Source organism: Glycine soja, unplaced genomic scaffold, assembly GCF_004193775.1.
Source record: "Glycine soja cultivar W05 unplaced genomic scaffold, ASM419377v2 tig00105718_1_pilon, whole genome shotgun sequence".
Classification (NCBI taxonomy): domain Eukaryota; kingdom Viridiplantae; phylum Streptophyta; class Magnoliopsida; order Fabales; family Fabaceae; genus Glycine; species Glycine soja.
In genome coordinates this window covers 62,140-84,630 of record NW_021144572.1, presented here as the reverse complement: position 1 = coordinate 84,630, position 22,491 = coordinate 62,140, and positions in this window count along the sequence as shown.

Sequence of the window (22,491 nt, the reverse complement as noted above, 5' to 3'; positions counted from 1 at the left end):
TTGACTAAAAAACTTACCTTGAATTACTATTGTATCAATTGCACCCTTTGTGAGCTGAATGATTTTGTCAATAATTGAACCCTGAACCTAAATGATTATCTCTAGATACCTTGTTTAGATTCTAGGAGAGCATATGGTTCAAGGCAAATTTATCCCAAATTTGGGGGAGTGGAACTGATTGGGATGCAAAGAAAGAGATAAATCATTAGCACACACAACAAATAAGTTGTGTGTTAAAAAAAAGAAAAAAGAAAGCAATCAAAGAAAATGTGTGCTGATGTAATAAGGTCAAAAGCAAATGAAAGTGAAAAGCTAGTGAGCAAGCTAATTGTATTAAAAATATCACTTGGATAAGTCTAGGATTTGTGCTCTCTTAGAATCTAAGCCTTTTAATCCTAGAAAAACCAATGAATTTTTGTAGCCAAGCCTCACTACAAGCCTAGGAAAGTCCTTCTGATTTTGTTTATACATTTTTTACTTTATGGCATGAGATGAAGTGCAAAGATTGGACCTCTTGCTAGTTGTTAATGAATAACTTAAACACTTCTGCGTGAGTGAAACAATGGCCGTGAGACTATGGTTTAAGCTACTTTCTTTGATATTTGTCTTATGCCTAGCTTCATCTAATTGTTCAGGTTACATTTTATTCTTCTCTTTGAATAACTGCATGTCTTGTGAAAGACAAGTGATGAAGGCATTTTGCTTCATTCACTTATCATGCAATCAGTAACTTTTGTTGCATACACCTTTGTACATAGTCACTGCATGTTATTTTCACTTGGAGACCAGTGAGTTGTTCTTTATTTGCTTGAGGACAACCAAAACTGTAAATTTAGGGGAGTTGTTAGTCGGTGAATATGACTAACTTTTATGCATAAAACTTGTGTAAATTGTATCAAACTCCTCCAATTTATGGTTATTTTGTGGTGTTGTAATTACTTTTTGTTAAAGATAGGTAATAAATACGTAGTGCTTCCATTTTGTGTAATTAATAATCATTTTCTCTCAATTTCAGGATAATTAGGCAAGTTTTGAAGTGCTGATTTTCACCCTCTCGCTAAGCCAATCTGTTGGCTTAGCGAGCTATCCGTTGAGCGCAACAATCCTCGGCTAAGTGCGAGGAAGAATCTGGAAGAAGGATGAGCTATGCATGTTCACTGAGCGAAGGGTCATCTCGCTAAGCGCACTTCTTCAGTCCATCCGTTGAGCGAGAAAAGCCGCGCTAAGCCAAAATTCACTAATGCATGCTAAGCAGTTCAGAATTACGCTAAGTGCACGAGCATGAACAAAGCCTTCTATTTAAGCCTGAAATCTGATTTGGGGGGGGGGAGTTTGGCCTTTTATTGAAGCTTCTGCATAATTGGAGAGTTCTAGAGAGAGAAAGGTCCAAGTTCCAGAGAGTTTGAGAGAATTTGTGTGTGAATATCTGTAGAGACCAGAGCTTGAAGAGTAAGCCGTCTTGAGAGCTTGAGATGAGTTTGTGAGTGATTGTGAGGTCCTAGGTGGAGGAGACATCCCCACTACTTGTATTTTTGCAATCTTTCATTCTCTTCTCTTTGTTGTAAAGGGAGTTTCCCAGTTATGGAAAGCTAAATCCTTTGTTGGATCTTCCTTGTAGGTACTTGATGTAAATATCTTTTTATCTATTTAATGATGTTTTGTGTGTTCACTATGCTATCAGATCTTCATTCTACCATGCTTTTACCTTGATCACGTAGATGCATGTGTTTTTAGGATCATTCAATAGTGGATACTGGTCTGATTCTTAGAACTTGATAGGACATGGCTAGTTTGTTGTATTTTCACGAGGAATCGGGGTACGGTAACCTAGTTGTTGTATGTTTTTCTTAATGCGGTCCTGGCCGAGTTTAGTCCAACATGAGGAATCTGCGGACGATGCTTGATCAGGATTAGGCTAGACTATCATTAGGAATCGGGGTTTAGCATTTCAGGAGACACCATAGAACGCATGAGCATTGTTAAGTAGAGAATATTCTTCTAACATCAGGCACCTATTAGGATGACCAGCGTGTCGTCTTGTTGTTTTTACGCATCATTTCTCACGTGATTTTCCCTTTTAATAGTTAGTTTACACACCTGTTCATAGTAAACACATCTATTTTCACACCAGACACCTATTCACTAAAATAGCTTTACTAGGTAACACAAGTTCCCCGAGAGTTCAATACTCGGTTCTTACCGTTTTATACTACTTGTGCGATCCGATGCACTTGCCAGAAGCGAACAGTGGTCATGCTAAGTCTCTGACTTGCTTGATGGCAGTGAAACCTCATATAGAGTTTTTCTCTTTGATGATACGTTGTCGCTGGTAGTCCCTATCGCCATAATGTTTGATATCAAAGGGGATAATATCTCTAGAAACCTTTGAAAGCTAGAGGCAACCACCTTGGGAATTATCACTAAATAGAGAGCTTTTAGTTCCCCCCATTAGGTCCCTAAAATAGGGGTATGGAGAAAACACGCTACGTGTTGTTTCCTTGATATTGCCATGCATATCTTTGTAATGCCATGTTTGTGTGCATCTCTCCTGTGTTGTTATGTCATTTCAGCATTATTTGATGGTGTTACCATGCTTATCTGTCTAGTATGTTTATGTTTTGTGCTATCAACCATGTGCTCTCACGCATGTATATCTGTATTGTGTCATCACTCATGCATTGCATTTGTCTTGTCATTTTGTCATGGGAAGTCGGAAGGTCTGTGTCGCAACCTACCCTTCGATGGGAGGGCGACGTGGGGCTCACGGGTGCGTCTTCCGAGGGAGGAAGGCGCATGGAGTCGCCACCAACGTTTATTTGTGGAAAAACATCAGAAAAACCAAAATGTGTGGTCTACGAATTTTAATCGTGAAAGGTTCGGGAGTTGTTTTTACACACGGGGAAGATATTAGCACCCCACGCATCTGTCACAAGGGATGACAGCCTTCAATCAAGTGTGCAAATATGACTTCAAAACTACGTATTTCCCCATTTTTTTGTTTTTATGTATTTTTCCCTTTTTATGTTTTTTTGCTTTTTATGGGCCTTTTTGTATTTTTTATCTTTTTGTGGTCGACAAGGGTGTTTCCCTCGCTTCTACGTATTCCTCAATTGCGATGAGAAAATTAGAACTACATAGTTCTTTATGAACTAAACGTTGGTTAAGTTGTTTTTATCTTTTATCGCAAGATATATTTTAACCGAACAAAAGTCGTTGAAGGCGTTGGACCATTAAACGATCTTTTGATTTTTGGAAAGGAGAGAAACGTTAAGGTGGTGGACCATTAACGATCTCTTGGTTTTGAAAGGAGAGAAACGTTAAGGCATTGGACCATTAACGAACTCTTGGTTTTGAAAGGAGAGAAACGTTAAGGCATTGGACCATTAACGATCTCTTGGTTTTTGAAAGGAGAGAAACGTTAAGGCATTGGACCATTAACGATCTCTTGGGGTGGTCGACAAAAGCGGGGCTTTTGCTCCTATGTATCCTCAATTGCAATGAGAAAATCAGACCTTTGTAGTTCTTGCAAAAGCGATAAAGTTATGTGTTGATTTTATGCTTTGAATGGTCCATTTTAACCAATAAAAGCAAAGATGACCGTTTTAAGGCGTTGGACCTTAAAACGGTTTTGAGTGACTTTTGCGGACAAAGCTTGGTTTGTGAGTTGATTTTAGCCTTAGTTTCACTTTGATTATTAGTCAATTCATTCAAGGAAACTTTCAAAGAAAAACAATCAATTGATTTTTTTGATTATTTTATTATTATTTTTGCCTTTTTTGATTTAACAGAAGTTACAGCGTGAACGATCGGTTGGATTTTTATTTTAACAGTGATTAAACAAGATTATAACACAAATGATCAGTTGAAATTCAGTTTATCAATTATTAGGCGAGATAACGACTTAAATAAATGGTAAAAAGCTCGTTAAAAGCAGAAGAAAAGAAAATCGAAAGTGAACGAGATGAAGATGAAAGCAAACAAAACAAGAAATGAATTGCAAGTCTCGAATTCAAACACTTACAGGTTGAAGATCGAAGAACAAATGAAGAACGGTGGAAAATCTTCGTGGATTTGCTCACAAAAACATCTCGGAAGCGTTACGGAAGCACCTCAGCTTGGATTTTCTTCACGGAAACATGTTTTTTCACCCAAAACAACTGAAATGCATAGCATAGGGGTCATGGATCCTTGAAACTCAGCATCCTCCCCCTATTTATAGGAGAAATAGGGAGGTGCTTGCTGCCCAGAGGCTTCTTGAGGAAGATTTCTGAGCACACCCCAATTACTAAGTTCACCCCCCTTTTCGTACTTTACGAAAAAGTTACGGAAGCCTTACGGGCGCATTTTAGACTTGATTTCCCTCTTTTTTCTCTTCCCTTTCACCAATACTAAGTGAAATATGCTAACCCAAGGTTTTTGGAAATTTTACGGAAGCATTACGAAAGTCCCTGATGCCTCGGATGCCATTTTTTAACAAAATAGAGGTGGTTGCCGCCAGAGGCTTCCCGAGGAAGATTCCTGAACGCACCCCGTAACTGATAAATTCACCCCCAACTTCTAGAATATTCTGGATGAAGTTTCTTGAGTGCACCCCCCATGTTTGATAAGTTCACCCCCCGCTTTTGTGCCTTTGGATTTTTTCTTTCCGAAACGTCCCGAAACTTTACGGATTCCATGGCAATGAGTATTAAACATTTTTGAAGTGGTCAAACGGAGGTCGCATGCCGACAAATAATGGTCCCCGGACGAAATTAGGGTATGACAGTTGCCCCTCTTTACTTATCTTTTATTGGAGATAAAAGGGAAGTAAAGATAAGACACTAATTTCGTTCGAGCTGAATCTTTACCCGACTGGCCACTAGCGCCAATCCAAGCAGTAAAACCCGTGAAGGCATGAAGACATTGAAGTTCCTTCTTTTCTTTTTTAATTCATTTTCATTTTCATTTTCACTCTTTTTTTTTTATTATTTTAAAAACGTACAAACAAAGGACATCGAGTCCTACAAAGCACAGGGGAAAAAGATATTGAAGTTTTTGAGGTGAAGACATTGTCGTCTTCGAAATGCAAATGAAGACATTGTCACCTTTTGAAGGCATGCAATGACTGAAGATATTGTCGTCTTTGAAATGTAAATGAGGACATTGTCGCCTTTGAAGACATGCAATGACTGAAGACATTTTCGTCTTCGAAATGTAAATGAGGGTCATTGTCGCTTTTTGAAGGCATGCAATGACTAAAGACATTTTTGCCTTCGAAATGTGTGAGGACATTGTCGCCTTTGAAGGCATGCAATGATTGAAGACATTTTTGTCTTTGAAATATGTGTGGATTACTGTATAGGGCGTCTCCGCATGCTACCTGACTTCTCAAGGGTCGGGGTAGCATAAATGTGTGTACGGATAACCCTTGGGTGTCTCTGCTTGTCACACGATTCTCACAGGTCGGGGTAACAAATTTGTGTGTGTGTGTGTGTGTGAATAACCCTTGGGTATCTCCACATGCTACTTGACTTCTCACAGGTTGGGGTAGCAGAACTGTGTGTGTACGGATAACCGCTGGGTATATCCGCCTGCTACCTGACACATGGGTTAGGATTAATAGATGTTGTGTTTGTACGGATAACCACTCGGGGTATTTCCATCTGACGCATGGGGCAGGATCAACAGATGTTGTCTTTGTACAGATAATCACTTGGGTATATCTGCCTGCCACCTGACGCATGGGTGAGGATCAACAAATGTTGTCTTTGTATGGATAAACACTTGGGTATATCCGCCTGCCACCTGACGCATGGGTCAAGATCAGCAGATGTTGTCTTTGTACGGATAATCACTTGGGTATATCCGCCTGCCACCTGACGCATGGGTCAGGATCAACAGATGTTGTCTTTGTACGGATAATCACTTGGGTATATCCGCCTGCAACCTGACGCATGGGTCAGGATTAGCAGATGTTGTGAAACCAAAAGAGTCTCGGCTGGAAGATGCTGACATCATCGGAAAGGGCCCAGACGACCATATTGGTCTCCACTTGTCAATCAGACTTGGGGTCTCCAAATGACGAGGTGCAGAAAACCGTAAGGCATCTCTACATGCTACCGGACTCACGGGTCACGATAGCAGAATTGGGTGGTCGAAAAAAGCGAGGCCTTTGCTCCTACATATCCTCAATTTGAGATGAGGAACTCAGACCTATGTAGTTCTTGCAAAGCGGTGTGTGATACTAAACTAGTCTCTACTGGAAGATGCTGACATCTCCGGAAAGGGTGCAGATGACCACATTGGCCTCTACTTCTCAATTGGACTTGGGCTCTCCAAATGACGAGATGCGGATAACCGTAAGGTATCTCCGCATGCTACCGGACCCTCGAGTCACGATAGCAAAAGGTGGGGTGGTCAACAAAAGCGGGGCTTCTGCTTCTACGTATCCTCAATTTGTGATGAGGAACTCAGACCTACGTAGTTCTTGCTTTTGTGAGACTAAAATAGTCTCGGTGTTCTTTCACTAAAATGCGAACATGCTTTAGTAAAGAAACAAAACCTCCAACTGATCAGAGCAACATATACTTTTTGGTGAAAAACAATGTGTCTGTTGGGGAAGAAGAGTATGCTGATAAAATCTTCTCATAACCACAAATGAGATTTTGGATAACAACGTTTCATTTCTAAACGACCATTTAGAGGAAACACTCTGAAATAGAAGATAATCACTCAGAGTGTATTAACCTCACACAGGCAAGTGTTTTATCCTAATTTTGAACCATAGATATGTCATGACTTGATTTTGCAAATCATTTCCTATCAAATCAAAGATTGCATGCATGATCATGGATCAAAAGAACCTTTTTTGGGAATAGTGTTTTTGGTGGGAAATTGGCTCTGAGTGTTTTGGCCTTTTCCTTTTCTGTTATTGTTTAGTGTGGGGCGAAAAAGTCACCGACGCACAGGATTTTGGTTGGCAATCAAAGGGAGAGGACCACTTCAAGTCGTGGTTTCCTTTCTTTTCTTATTTGCTTGTGACAATTCTGTATTGTTCAAATATTGTCTGATCTGAAGACCTTTTTGTATATTTCTTTTGTTTTCTTCCGACCTTCGGTCGGGAATTTTTCTTTTTCTTTTGTTTTCTTCCGATCTTTGACCTGGAATTTCTCTTTTTCTTTTGTTTTCTTTTGATCTTTGATCAGGAAATTTTTTTGTTTTGGAAGCGTGTTCGCAGCTCAATAGTGAATGACTTTTTTTTCTTGGGAGACCCCATTGTTCCTTCTTCCGAGGACAGGGATGGAAATTCTCATCCTAGGTCAAGGTTTATGGTGGTTTGAGGTCTTGGCTCAAAAGGCTTGTAGAACGGCCGGACATGATGTATATCATGGTGTTAAAAACATGCAGCAACTTCCTTAATTGCCCCAGGTCTTAAGCGTAGTATCGCTGGACAACTTCAGAGTTCACGGGTGAAGGTAGTTCCTCGTCATCCATGTTGGCGAGCACAAGGGCCCCTCCGGAGAAAGCCTTTTTTACGATGAAAGTCCCTTCGTAGTTTGGGTCCCACTTTCCCCTATTGTCTTTCATGGCTTGGGAGACTTTCTTCAGTACCAGGTCCCCTTCGCTGAACCTGCGCAAGCGTACATTCTTGTCAAAAGTGTTCTTTACTCATTTCTGGTACAAATGCCCGTGGCTCATAGTGGCCAGACGCTTGCCTTCTATGAGATTAAGCTGATCTAAACGTGCTTGGGCCCACTCTGACTCCTTTAATCTAGACTCCGCGAAGATTCTTAATGACGGGACTTCCACCTCAAACGGTAGCACAACCTCCATTCCGTATACCAATGAGAATGGTGTTGCCCTGATTGATGTGCGCACTGAGGTTCGGTAATCATGTAGCGCGAACAAGAGCATCTCGTGCTAGTCCTTGTATGACACAGTCATCTTCTGGATAATCTTCTTGATATTCTTATTGGCTGCCTCCACTGCTCCATTCATCTTGGGTCTGTAGGGTGTGGAATTGTGGTGTTGGATCTTAAACTCCTTGCACATTTCCCCCATCATCTTGTTATACAAGTTGGTGCCGTTGTCCGTGATAATCTTCCTCGGCAAACCATACTGGCAGATAATCTCCCTCTTGATGAACCTGACCACCACACTCCTCGTGACGCTAGTGTACGAGGCAGCTTTGACCCACTTGGTGAAGTAATCGATCGCCACTAGAATGAAACGATGTTTGTTCGCAGCTTTGGGCTCTATGGCCCCGATCATGTCTATTCCCCACATGGAAAATGGCCACGATGCAGCCAAAACATTCAGAGGCAGGGGCAGAGCGTTGACATTGTTCGCAAACGTCTGGCGTTTGTGACACTTCCTCACATGGAGACAACAATCGCTCTCCATGGTGAGCCAATAGTAGCCCAGCCTTAAGATCTTCCTAGCCATGGCGTGCCCGTTAGCATGCGTACCAAAAGAGCCCTCAAGGACCTCCCCCAGCATGCTCTCAGCTTCTTTAGCGTTCACGAATTGGAGCAAAACCATGTCATGATTTCTCTTGTATAGTATGCTTCCGCTCAAGAAGAAATCGACCGCCAATCTCCTTAACGTCCTCTTGTCGTTGTCGGAAGCCTCCGGTGGGTACTCTTTGTTTTCAACGTATCGCCTGATGTCGAAATACCAAGGCTTACCGTCCCGTTCTTCTTCCACCAAACAACAATGTGCGGGTCTGCCGCGACACCTGAACTAAATGTATGGTAGGTCTCCGTGCGGTGTTAGCTTGAACATGGATGCTAAAGTGGCAAGCGCATCAGCCATTTGATTTTCCTCTCGGGGAACGTGATGGAAGGAGATCTCATCAAAGAACTCAGCCAATTCCTTGATATAGGCCTGGTAGGGTATCAGTTTGTGATCCCTAGTCTCCCATTCTCCTCTAAGCTGGTGAATTACCAGCGCCAAGTCTCCGTACACCTTAGTAGCTTGACATTGAAGTCAATTGCTACCTGGACGCCCAGAGCACATGCTTCGTATTCAGCCATGTTATTGGTGCAGTTGAACCCCAGCCTAGCCGTGAACGGTATACATTGATTGTCCGGAGAGACCAATGCTGCCCCAACGCCATGGCCTAGAACGTTTGACGCCCCATCGAACCACATGATCCACTTGTCCTTGTCCTTTTCTAGCTTCTCTTCAAATGAGGCCATGATGTCCTCATCTGAGAACCTGGGATGCATGGGTTGATAATCATTGAGAGGCTACTGAGCCAAATATTCCGCCAAGGTGCTCCCCTTTATCACCTTTTGGGTGACATAGACTATATCGAACTCGGATAGCAAAACCTGCCACCGAGCGATCCGCCCCATGAGAGCAGGCTTCTCAAATATGTACTTGACCGGGTCCATCTTGGATATCAGCTAGGTGGTATGGCTCAACATGTACTGTCTTAAACGGTGGGACACCCAAACCAAAGCACAACATGTCCTCTCCAGCAGGGAGTAGTTCATCTCACAGGCCGTGAACTTCTTACTTAAGTAGTAGACGACTCGCTCTCTTTTCCCGGACTCGTCATGTTGCCCCAGCATGCACCCCATTGACTCGTCCAAAATTGTCATGTATAAGATGAGAGGTCTCCCGGGCACCGGCGGCATAAGCACGGGAGGGTTCAAGAGGCATTATTTGATTTTAACAAACGTCTCTTGACAATCCTTGTTTCAGTGGATGGACTGGTTCTTGCGTAAGAGCTTGAACAGCGGCTCACAGATAGCTGTGATATGAATCTGGCAATGTAGTTCAAACGCCCCAGGAAACCTCAGACCTGCTTCTAGGTATGCGGTTCTGGCATCTCAAGGATGGCTTTTACCTTTTCGGGGTCCACCTCTATTCCTTTCTAACTTACGATGAAACCCAGTAATTTTCCTGACTTGACCCCGAAGGTGCACTTAGCAGGGTTCAACCTCAATCGATACTTCCTAAGCCTTTCGAACAACTTCCGCAAATTGACAAGGTGTTCCTCCTCAGTTTTAGACTTGGCGATCATGTCGTCTACATAGACTTCGATTTCTCGGTGCATCATGTCGTGGAACAAAGCCACCATAGCCCATTGATAGGTTGTCCCGGCGTTCTTGAGCCCAAAGGACATCACTTTATAGCAAAACATCACCCATAGGGTGACGAAGGTGGCCTTTTTCGTATCCTCTGGTGCCATCTTTATCTGATTGTAGCCGGAGAAACCGTCCATGAAGGAAAACAAAGCGAAATTGGTCGTATTATCCACGAGGACATCGATGTGCGGCAGAGGGAAATTGTCTTTGGGACTGGCTCGATTTAGGTCCCGATAATCTACACACATTCGTACCTTCCCATCTTTCTTAGGGACTGGCACAATGTTGGCAACCCATTTCGGGTATCGAGCGACAGCCAAGAAGCCAGCATCAAATTGTTTCTTTACTTCTTCTTTTATTTTCAGGGACGTCTTGGGCTTCATCCTCCTCAGTTTTTGCTTTACTGGGGAACACTCAGGATTCAAAGGTAATCTGTGTTGTACGATGTCAGAACTCAAACCGGGCATATCTTGGTACGACTAGGAAAAGATGCCTTGGTAGTCTTTCAGCAGGGCCATTAATTCTTTACGGATGGGTGCGGTGATACCCGTGCCTACTTTTACTTCCTTTTTTCCACTGCCAGTTCCTAAGTCTACGAGTTCTGTCTCTTCTTGATGCGGCCTCATCTCTCGGTCCTCTTGAGCGATTATCCTCTCCAGCTCTGGGGGAAGCCCTACATCCTTGTCCTCTTCATCCTCCGTCCGACTTGCTTCTTGCTCGAAATTGACGGCCGGGTCCCCGGTATTAGTACCTTCACGAGACTCGTCGTCGGATCTGTATCATTTTAAGCGTAACAAGGAAATAAACATGCAAATGAATGAGAATGGGTAGAGGCGCAGGAACAGATGAAGAAAGATCTTTATATTATAACTTCAAGAACAAAAGATATAATGCCTTAACAAAAGGAAACCCCAAAGTCTAGGCACAACCGTAGAGTTTTATAGCTAAAAAAGGTTACATTATGCTTATTGCATAAACGTCCGGGTGTTCCTCCACCCGCCAATTTCCTAGTTGGAAACCGGGAAGGCATGGCTGTACCAAATCCGATCTCCTCAGGGAGTCATCATCGCATATTGCGGTGACTTGTCCTTGGCATCTTAAACCCGCACTTACGAAGCTTCTACTGATGTGGCACGGCGGAGCCTCTTTGGCTCGTTGTCCCGACCGTGGGCCTTGGCCTTTGTTCTTCCTTTCCGAGATGTTTTTCCTTATGTCAGCCTGCGTAGGTTTATAGCCTAACCCAAACTTACCGCGGTTTCCTCTGGTACTTACCAGGCTGGTCCTGCCGCCGTTGTTCTTGCCCAAACCCATTCCGGGCTCGTAGCCGTGCCCCAACATCACCCGGGCCACCATCATTGCCACATCGGACAAGCAGGGCTGCCTAGGGAGGGAATCTACAGAGGTGATGCTTACTACCTCAAAAGATTGGAAAGCCGTTTCCAATGACTCCTCCGCGGCTTCCACGTATGGCATAGAGGAAGGACAACTTACCAGGACATCTTCTTCACCTGATACTATGACCAAATGTCCTTCTACTACAAATTTCAGCTTTTGATGGAGTGTGGAGGGGACGACTCCCACTGAGTGGATCCAGGGATGTCCCAAAAGACAACTGTAGGCCGGATTGATATCCATCACTTGGAATGTAACTTGGCAGGTATGAGGCCTTATCTGTACTAGGAAGTCAATCTCTCCCCTTACCTCTCGGCGGCTGCCGTCGAAGGCACGGACCACCATGGAACTCGGCCTTAGATGCAAAGCGTTAAATGGCAATTTCTCCAACGTGCTCTTAGGCATCACGTTCAGGCTTGAGCCGTTGTCGATGAGTACTTTGGCCATAACATGTTCCATTCATTTGACTGACACATTAAAGCCCTGTTATGTCCTCTCCCCTCGGCGGGGATTTCCTCTTCAGCGAAAGTGAGGTAGTTGTTGGCTGTGATGTTATTGACGATCCCCCAAAGCCTTCTATAGAGATGTCTTGGGCTACGTGAGCTTCATTCAAGACTTTTACCAACAAAGCTCGATGAGGCTTAGAGCTCATGAGCAGCTCCAGAAGGGAGACTCTAGTTGGGGTCTTGTTGAGTTGTTCAATGACTTTGAACTCGCTTTGTTGGATAATGCGGAGGAACTCGTCGGCCTCCTCGAGTGATACCTCTTTCTTGACACAACCCTCTCTTCCCTTGGAAAGATCCTTCGTCGAAACATCCTCGTCTAGTGCGGGGATCACCTTGACATTTTGTCCTTCGGTCACCTTTGTTTTCCCTTTAGTGTTTGCGGGCTGCATCGGTAGGCCAAGGGGTGCGAACCCGCGACCGCTGTGGCTTATGCCGCTCAGCCCGGTGATATTGGTCACTTTGGCCGATAGTGAACCGATATCGGTAGCTTCTTCCTTCCTACTGCCCGGAGGGGCATACCTCCACGGAACTTCACGGCTGTTCTCGTAAGGAAACAGAATAGGTCTACCGCCCGACACTGCCGATGGGTGTTGAGGTCTTTGGGGAGTCGTGTCCTTGATGAAGTGTATTACCAAGGGTTTAGGCTTTTTAGGACCTTCCTTATCTGCCGACTGCATGTATACATGTTGTTCCTCCCCCCCATTGCCGATCTCAAGCCGGCCTTAGTCTATCATTTGTTGTAATAGATCTTTTACCACTGAACATGTTTCCATGTTATGTAGTACACCCAGATGCATTAAGCAAGAATCTTCTCTGTGCCCGTCGTGGGGAATCATGCCCGCCTTTTGCAAGGCTTTGTAGATAAACCTTCTGGAAGTCGTTACGTCCTTCAAAAGTTTGGGCCCATGTGACCTACTCACCTCGATGGCATTAACCGCCCCCCCTCCATGATTGGCAAGTGGGTTTGTTTTTATGTTGGGCTCGTCCTCTTGAAAAGTCAACCACCCGGCTTCCATCAAGCTTTGGACCTTGCTTTTCAAGGCCAAGCACTGTTCGATCGAGTGGCTTGGGGTTCCCCCATGGTATGTGCAGGTCGCGCTAGGGTTATACCATTTTGGGAACGAAGACTGGAAGATCTTTCCCGGAACCACCACGGCCAATTGGTCGGTGATGAGAGATGGCAAGAGTTCCCCATACGTCATTGGGATCGGGGCAAAAATCTGTGCCTGCCTTGGCGAAAAGTTCCTCCTTGTGTTTGTGCCAAAGTGAGCATTGTTGGCTGGGTGAGGCCGAGTCGAAGTCGGAGCCTGAAGAGCCCCCCCCTGTGGGGGTGTGGGTGCCATTGGTTGGGCGAGCGCTGTATCGGAAGAGGCCCTGGTGCGAGCCGAAAAACTCGGGTGATGTTGTGCATATTGTTGGGTATCGTGGGGGGTTTGCGGTGGCTTGGGCCACACAGGTGTTGAAGTGACGGTATGGGCATCTCCCTCTTTCTTCTTTGCCCCAACTATTCCAGACCTCCTACTGCTGACACCTACCGGGGAGACGTAATCAAATGTTCCCCTCTTCAAACCTACCTCGATGCTTTCTCCGGCGAAGACCAAGTCTGCGAAGCTGGAGGGCATGTAGCCCACTAATTTCTCATAGTAAAATACAGGCAAGGTATCCACCATCATAGTAACCATTTTCCTCTCGACCATGGGAGGGGCTACTTGCGCTGCCAGGTCCCTCCAACGCTGAGCATATTCTTTAAAGGACTCGTTTTCCTGTTTAATCATGTTTTGCGGTTGAGTCTGGTCGGGAGCCATGTCAGAGTTGTACTGATACTGCCTAAGGAAGGTGGTAATCAGATCCTTCCAGGTGCGAATGCGGGAAGCTTCTTGATTAGTGTACCAGATGACCGCTGCCCCGGCCAAGCTATCTTGAAAGAAATGCATCAATAACTTCTCGTCCTTGGAATATGCACTCATCTTACGACAATACATTTTTAGGTGATTCTTAGGACAAATCGTCCCTTTGTACCTATTGAAGTCAGGTACCTTGAACTTCAGAGGGATGACGACGTCCGACACCAGGCATAGGTCGATTATGTCTGCAAAAGGATAATCGCCGAACCCTTCAATAGCCCTCAATCTTTCTTCGATGAGATCGAGTTTCCCTTTTCCTTCCGCTGCTGGGGGTGGCCCTCCCACGGACAGAAACATTGGCTGTGTTGGGTGGCTTCGAGGTTCTTCCATGATGTTAGGTTGAGGTAGTGCGTTGGGTGCCGGCCCCTTGGCGGGAAACGGGGAGTAGGAGTCAACGTCTCCATGAGCATGCTCTTGATGATTCTCGTGGACCTCGTCAGGATGTCGAGGAGGCTCCCCTTCGAGGATGAGGGGAGGAACGTGACCCACGTTGTCACATATGGCTGGTGGTGTGTAATTAGGTGGTAAATAGTAGGGGTAAGTTCCTCGGTTGTACCCCGGATGGGGGTTACTGATGTGCCCCGGTGTGCTTCTCTCTCATCCCGCCATGTTTGGAATATGGTGGTGCGTAGCAGTCGGAAGAGTCAGGTCTGCCTCGGCAGCCAAATTAACAGGGCAGCGGTGGCCGCGTTACTCTCCATTAGTTGTTTTATTCCCAGCATGGCATCCATCACGGAAGCCATTTGTTCTTTCAAAGCCGACATGTCGGCTTTCATCTGTTCCTGTACTTCCTCTAGGTCACCCATCGTCCTAGATTTGGATCTGGTGCGATAGGGATGCCTTGTGGCACACTTAGTTATGGCGTCTTTCCTAAAAAGACCAAATGTGAGGAGTACGTAATGAGAAATGAATGCATGCTAGAGATGAAATGTGGGAGTGATTTGATTTGCACTGATTTTCTTTGGAGTAAAATCACGGGATAAACTCATTTTATTCAAAAAGTTATAACTAGTCAAAATCTAAGTGACAATATAAACTCCCTAACGGCTCCTAATTATATGGGCCATCAAGTCTATCATATGCTAACAATAGCTGAGGAGCCCGTGGATCTCCTCGGGGGCAGAGTAGGCGTCTGCCATTGCTTTGGCCTTTGCCAACAATTGGAGAAGTTCTTGACTCCCGTTCAAAGTAAGAGCAAACCGGTCCATCCACATCGTTGCATCTTGATGTAACGAGTCAATCACCCTTCCTCTAGCCTCCTTTTCCGCGTACACTCAAGTGTATTCGTCTGCCACTTTGTGCTCGTGGGCAGTGGCTAAATTTAATTCTTCTTGGTACTTGCTGATGATGGCTAACATGTTTGTTTCGGTCTCGTATAACCGCTGAGACAAACTCCTCTTTGACCTTAGGCAAGCCTTCAATTCGTCCTTTAGAATCAAGCCATCTACTCGCGATTGGTCCCTTTCTTCTCTTCGGAGTTTGAGCTTGCTGTTACTGCCCCCACAGAGCCCCTCGGAATTTGTTTCGGCCATGTTCTTCCTTATGGGCCCTCTTGGTCTCTTGCTACAAGGCCTTGGTGGTGGCTATATTGACGTCTCTCAGTTCGGCGTTCTCTTTTCGGATCCTAACAGGTGTTGACTTGAACTTTTCTTTGACTGTTTGGGCTTTCTCAAGCTCTGCCTTGAGGGCCTGTACCTCTTCGTCTTCTTCCGGAGCTTCACCCTTCATCTCCTTAGTGGTCCTCAAACTTGGGAGCCAATCCAGATCTCTTACGTAGGCTTTCAACCACCTATGGTAACCGCCGATGGGCCCGTTGCTACTTCCCCTAAGTTCCTTGTCCTTCCTTTGTGACATTTCCCATGCCTTGTGCACCCTCTGAAGTACCCCTACGTTGGTGCTATTAAAACCTCGTGTAATAAAGGGTGTGAGGCCTTCCTCTGATGGTGCCCCTCTCATAGGGTAACCAAGTTGTCTTATGGTGAGGACGGGATTGTAATTGATGCAACCCCTCGTCCCCATCAAGGGAACATTTGGAAATTTCCCGCACGAAATAAGAATCCCGGTTCTTCCTTCCTTCCATCAGGAGAACCAATTGACAGACGCTCATTCTTTGCTTGCTAAGAGTCGGTCCCAGTTTGCCTCTTTTTTTTCGGTGCATGAGCGGTGGCCTTCTAGCGGGCAAACGTGTCTCATCTCTTGGCGAAAGAAGTGTGAAACCAACCATACGTAGAGAGCCGGTGTACAGAAAATGATCCTTGCATTGTTCTTCTCACATCTTCGGTCGAATGTGTCATATAGATCGGCTAAGATAGTGACAACCAGGCTTTCCTTGCGGTCTTAAAAGGCGAGAAAAACATCAATTGCTGCCCGGTCCACCAACCCATCCACATTTGGAAAGAGGACCACCCCGAAGATCAAGAGTGCTAGGATGTCCATGAATGGGGCCCATTCGTCTTGACTTGCCAAGACTCTCGCCTTTGATTCCAAACATTTCCTTGGTACTCCAACTACCCCATTATCGACTTGCTTCCCGCGGTCCAATTCTTGTGCCGAGATTTTGACTATTTTAGAAATTCTAGCTAAGGAGGGATAGAATCCTGAGAAAAGATACGGTTTCCTTCCTCCCAGAGGGCATCCCAGGATCTCTTCAAACTCTTCCACCATGGGTGTAAACTAGAAGTCCCCAAAGGTGAAGCACCTCAAAGGCTGGTCATAATATTGGGCGAGGGAGGCAATGGCCTTCGTGGAGACCTCCGCCATGGTTAGGTCCCAGATCTTACCATAAGCTTTGCAAAAGGCTTGTCCCTGGAGCTGACCCATCAACTGTCCCAACTCTTTTAGACTGGCGACTCATAGGCACTTGATCTTGACTTGATAGAACCTCTTTTTTAAGCCAAGGCGCCTGACTCGATCCCATGTTTTACTAAAGTGGAATAAAAACCAGTGCGAATCAAGACTCCGACATCTATCACAGGTGAAATGGATGAATGCATGAAGAAATGCGTATGGCATAGATGCATTTTACGGATACGAGAGCCCGAGAGATTATCTCTTTCTTAAATACAACATTCAGGCAGCATAGCACCTGATGCATGAATTTAAGAAGGTGGCACAGACCTTCCGTCTTCTCGTGACAAAGTGAGGGGATCAAGACGCAACCCGTGCATGATGACATGATGCAGATGCAAAAAAGAAAGGGTAACAAGGAGATGTACATAGCATGGCAATATAATCACACAACGAAGGCATACATGACATTTAGGTTATATGCATGGCAGCGTTTAAAAGGCACGCAGCGTGTTCGCTTCGTGTCCCTTTTTAGGGACCTATACAGGAGGAATTAAAAGGCTTTTAGTGATAATTCCCAAGGTGGTCATATCTCTCTTAATGGTTTCTAGAGGTATCATCCCCTTCGAAAAAACATATTGCGGCAGTAGGGACTACCAGCAACAATATGTTATCAAAGAGAAAAACTCTAGATGAGGGTTCACTGTTATCAAGCAAGTCGTAGACCCAACATGACCACAGATTCACCTCCCCTCCTTATGTTTCCATGGACCCGGGTATAGGGCCCCTTTTCAACTCACCATGTGTACAAAAGGGTGTTGGTGTTTGTGTGCATCAAATGAATAAATATCTATCTCATGCATACATTAAAAAAAGCACACTAAAAGCATAAAAGAGTTATATACAAGGACATAAGAAAAAATAAAGGAAAACGAACAAAGGAGAAGTCATGGTAAGGAATGCACACTGATTGATTGGCCTAACTCTCTAAAAACAATCCCCAGTGGAGTCGCCAACTGTCGCAACCTACCCTTCGGCGGGAGGGCGACGCGAGACTCACAGGTGCTCTTCCAAGAAAGGAAAATGCACGGAGTCACCACCAACGTTTATTTGAGGAAAATGTCGGAAAAACTGGAAAAAAGGTGTGGTCTACAAACTTTAAGTGTGAAAGGTTCGGGAGTTGTTTTTATACACGGGGAAGGTATTAGCACCCCCACGCGTCCGTCACAAGGGACGGAAGCATTTAATCACATGTGCAAATGTGACTTCGATTTGTTTTATTTTCCCTTTTTTACCTTTTTATGTTTTTTATGCCTTTTGTATTTTTTATCTTTTTGTGGTCGACAAGGGTATTTCCCTCGCTACTACATATCCTCAATTGCAATGATGAAATCAGACCTTCGTAGTTCTTTAGGAATTAAACGTTGGTTTAAGTTGTTTTTATCCTTTTTTTGCAAGATATATTTTAACCGAACAAAAGTCGTTTTAAGGCGTTGGACCATTTAAACGATCTTTTGATTCTTTTGAAAGGAGAGAAACGTTAAGGTGTTGGACCATTAACGATCTCTTGGGGAGGTTGACAAAAGCGGTAAAGTTACATATTGATTTTATGTTCTTGAACGGACAATGTTAACTGATAAAAGAAAAGAGGACCGCTTAAGGTGTTTGGACCTTAAAACGGTTTTTACAGACAAAGCTTGATTTGTCAATTGATTTTAGCCTTAGTTTCACTTTGGTTATTAGTCAATTCATTCAAGGAAACTTCCGAAGAAAAAAAAGTCCGATTGATTTTTTTTATTATTTTATTCAAAGATATTTTGATTATTTTATTCTTATTTTGCCTTTTTTTGGTTTAACCGAGATTACAGCGTGAACGATCGGTTGGATTTTATTTTAACAGTGACTAAACGAGATTACAACTCAAATGATCGGCTTGAAATTCATTTTATCATTTATTAGGTGAGAAAACGGTTTGAATAAACAGTTAAAGCACGTTAAAAGGGGGTACGAAAAACAAACGAAATGAAAATAAAAGTACGCAAAACAAGTGAGGACCACTAAGGGTGCATAGAATGAATTGAAAGATTCGATTTTGGGAACTTACCGGTTGCAGACTGAAGAACGACGGAGAACGAACGAAGAACGATGAAGAACAATGAAGAATCTTCACGAAATCGCTCATGGAAACGTCTCGAAAGCGTTATGGAAGCACCTCGGCTTGGATTTTTTCCACGGAAACAATTTTCCTCACAAATTTCGAGAGAATCCTCAAATCCCAGAAGGGTTGAACCATTTACTCTGCCCTCTTTCCCCTATTTATAGGAGAAAAGAGGGAGGTGGTTGCCGCCCAGCTTGCCCAGGTAAGCAGGGTTGCTTCCACTAGAAGGTACCGCCTTCTGTTGGAACCCTCTAGAAGGCCCAAGTGGGCCTGGTTGCTATTTACACCCCCTTTTTCACTAAATACACCCCCTTTTGTGTTTTTTTGCTGATTCCTTTCCGAAACGTTACGGAGCTTTTACGGATTACATAACGACACCCATTTTCTCTCTGGAATATTGCGAAACTTTATAGATTACGCAACAATGCTCCTTTTTCCTTCCGGAATGTTGCGGAAATTTACAAATTACATAACAACTAGTGTTAAGTACCTTGAGGCGGCCAAGCGAAGGTTGCATGCCACCAAACAATGGTCCCCGGACGAAATTAGGGTATGACAGGGTGTCCTAGGGCACACGATAGAACAATGTGTGGCCCTCAAACGTAAGGTCTAGAGTTTAATTGATGTGGGATGGTTGACGTTCCAAGAGGACGACTTAAACGTAAAGACGAATCCTCTTGCCAGCCATGGGGACCAACAGTTAATGTGGTGGAGGAGTGTGGAGCTCATAGGAGAAGCAAATGAAAGATGTGGTAACCTCTAAGAAGTTTATATTGAAGGTGCTGCCTGAGGCGGACATCATTTGCTTTGACAGGGGTGAAGGAGATGCCTGCTTGATACACCCGGGCACACAATGTAGAGGCATTCCCTGTGGCAGAGGACTTGCTGCAAGGGATAATGGATCAAGGCCAGTTTGAGGTTTGTGGCGCAAGGAAGGGGGAGCAAGATGTGTGCATGCAATCAGCTGACAAAAGCCCAAGCAAGCCCAAGCCATTGGTGATCCACTTCACCAGAGACGCTGCCATGCAAAAGTCGCGAGGCTTCTAGCCTATCCTGGGTAAGAATTTTGTACCTTTCCTTTACAAGAGTGACAAGGCAGTCCCATGGAGGTACGCCCCTCAAAAGCCCGACAGAAGGAAGGATGAGTCCATCGGAGATGACCTATCCTCTGCCAAAGTCACAAACATCTCTGGCATGAGTGGTATGACCCATAGCGGGCGAATCTTCATGACGCCCAACCCGTTGGCGCAGTCCAAGGACACAAAGAGGAAAGGCAAAGCTGGGCACGGAAGAGAGTGACAAGGCAAGCCTGATTCTGAATGAGGAGGTCCCTACCGAATGATTTGCTAAGGGAGAGGAAGACTTCAGCAGAAAAAAATATCCGATGAAGAAGCAAATGAGTTCCTTTGGATCATCAAGCAAAGCGAGTTCAAGGTAATTGAGCAGCTCAATAAAACCCCAGCTAGGGTCTCCCTGTTGGAACTACTCATGTATCCGTCAAGTGTTTGGACCACATCGTGGCCAAGGTGCTTATCGACAATGGCTCATCGCTTAACGTCATGCCCAAGACTACATTGGAAGGGCAGTTAATCATAGTCTCGGGGGAGGAAGACATTCTAGTAAGTTGTCCTTCATCTACATCATATCTGGAAGCTGCGGAGGAGTCCTTGGAGACATCCTTTCAAGCTTTGGAAGTGGTAAGCAATGCTTATGTCGAGTCTCCCCCGGTGCAACAGTGCCCATCTGGCGCCGCATTGATGGTAGCCTGTGTGATGTTAGGGCATGGGTACGAGCCCGGAATGGGTTTGGGTCGAAACAACGATGGCGTGGCAAGCTTGGTAGAGTTCAAGGAGAACCGTGGAGAGTTCGGGCTAGGATATAAGCCAACACGCGCCAGCGTGAGGAGAAGTGTCCTAGAAAGGAGGGGTAGAAGCATGGGCCAACCGCAAGGATCGCAAGTGAAAGGGATTCCCTTATGTCACATCAACAAGAGCTTTGTCAGCATGGGCTAGATGTGTGAAGGGCGGGTCACCATGATCCACGATGAAGTCCCTCAAGAGAAATTGAACTGGGTGTGGCCATGCCTTCTTGAGTTCGAGTTGGGAAACTGGTGAATTATCGAACAACCTGGAATTTCCGTGGCAAACACAATGTAATTCTTTGGTCCAAACCCTATAGTTGGGCCTAGGCTTTAGGGTTTTTTCTCCCTGTATGGGCATGTCTTTTGCTATCAAATATATATAAATACCATCTTTCTTCATTTGTCTTGCAATTTCATCCATCCTCATTCATCTACATGTTTATTTTTGTTGTGATTAAATGGTACAGATCCGACAATGAGTCTTGTGAAGGTACTAATACCGAGGACCCAGATGTCAATTTTGAGAAAATAGTAAACCAAGCTGAGGATGAAGAAGATGAAGATTGGGGGCTTCCCCCAGAGCTAAAATGGATGGTCGAACAAGAAGATAGGGAGATGAAGCCACACCAAGAAGAGAAGAAAATCATAAACTTAGGTGTTGGTGGGGAAAAGAAAGAGGTAAAGGTTTGCATAGGCATGACCGCACCTATCCGAGATGAATTGGTGGCTCTGCTACGAGACTGCCAAGACATCTTTGCTTGGTCGTACCAAGATATGCCCGGCTTGAGCCCCGACATTGTGCAACATAGGTTGCCTCTGAATCCCGGGTGTTCCACGGTAAAACAAAAACTAAGAAGGATGAAGCCCGAGATGTCCTTAAAGATAAAAGAGGAGGTGAAAAAGCAGTTTGACGCTGGCTTTTTGGTTGTGGCTCGATACCCTGAATGGGTTGCCAACATTGTGCCAGTCCCTTAGAAAGACGGGAAGGTGTGAATGTGCGTGGACTATCGGGATCTAAACCGAGCTAGTCTGAAGGACAACTTTCCTTTACCGTACGTTGATGTCCTTGTAGATAGCACTGCCAATTTTGCTTTGTTTTCTTTCATGGACAGGTTCTCAGGCTACAACCAAATAAAGATGGCACTAAAGGATATGGAAAAGACAACATTCGTCACCCTGTGGGGGATGTTCTGCTACCAAATGATGTCCTTTGGGCTCAAGAACGCTGGGGCAACCTACCAACGGGCTATGGTAGCATTATTCCATGATATGATACACAAAGAAGTTGAGGTCTATGTGGATGATATGATAGCCAAGTCAAAGACTGAGGAGGAACATCTCGTCAACTTGCAAAAGTTGTTCGAAAGGCTGCGTAAGTACCGATTAAGATTGAATCCCACCAAGTGCATGTTCGGGGTCTATCGCAACCTACCCTTCGGCGGGAGGGCGATGCGAGGCTCATGGGTGCATCTTCCAAGGAAGGAAAACGTGCGGAGTTGCCACCAACGTTTATTCAAGGAAAACATCGGAAAACCAAAAGCGGGTCTACGAACTTTAAGAATAAAAGGTTTAGGAGTTGTTTTTACGTACGGGGAAGGTATTAGCACCCCACGCGTCCGTCACAAGGGACGGCAGCCTTTAATCAAATGTGAAAAATCATGACTTTTAATATTTGTTTATTTTCCCTTTTTTGTGTTTTATCTTTTTGGAGTCGACAAAAGTGGGACTTTTGCTCCTACGTATCCTCAATTGCGATAAGGAACTCAGACCTACGTAGTTCTTTGGAAAGCTAGAAAGTTATATGGGG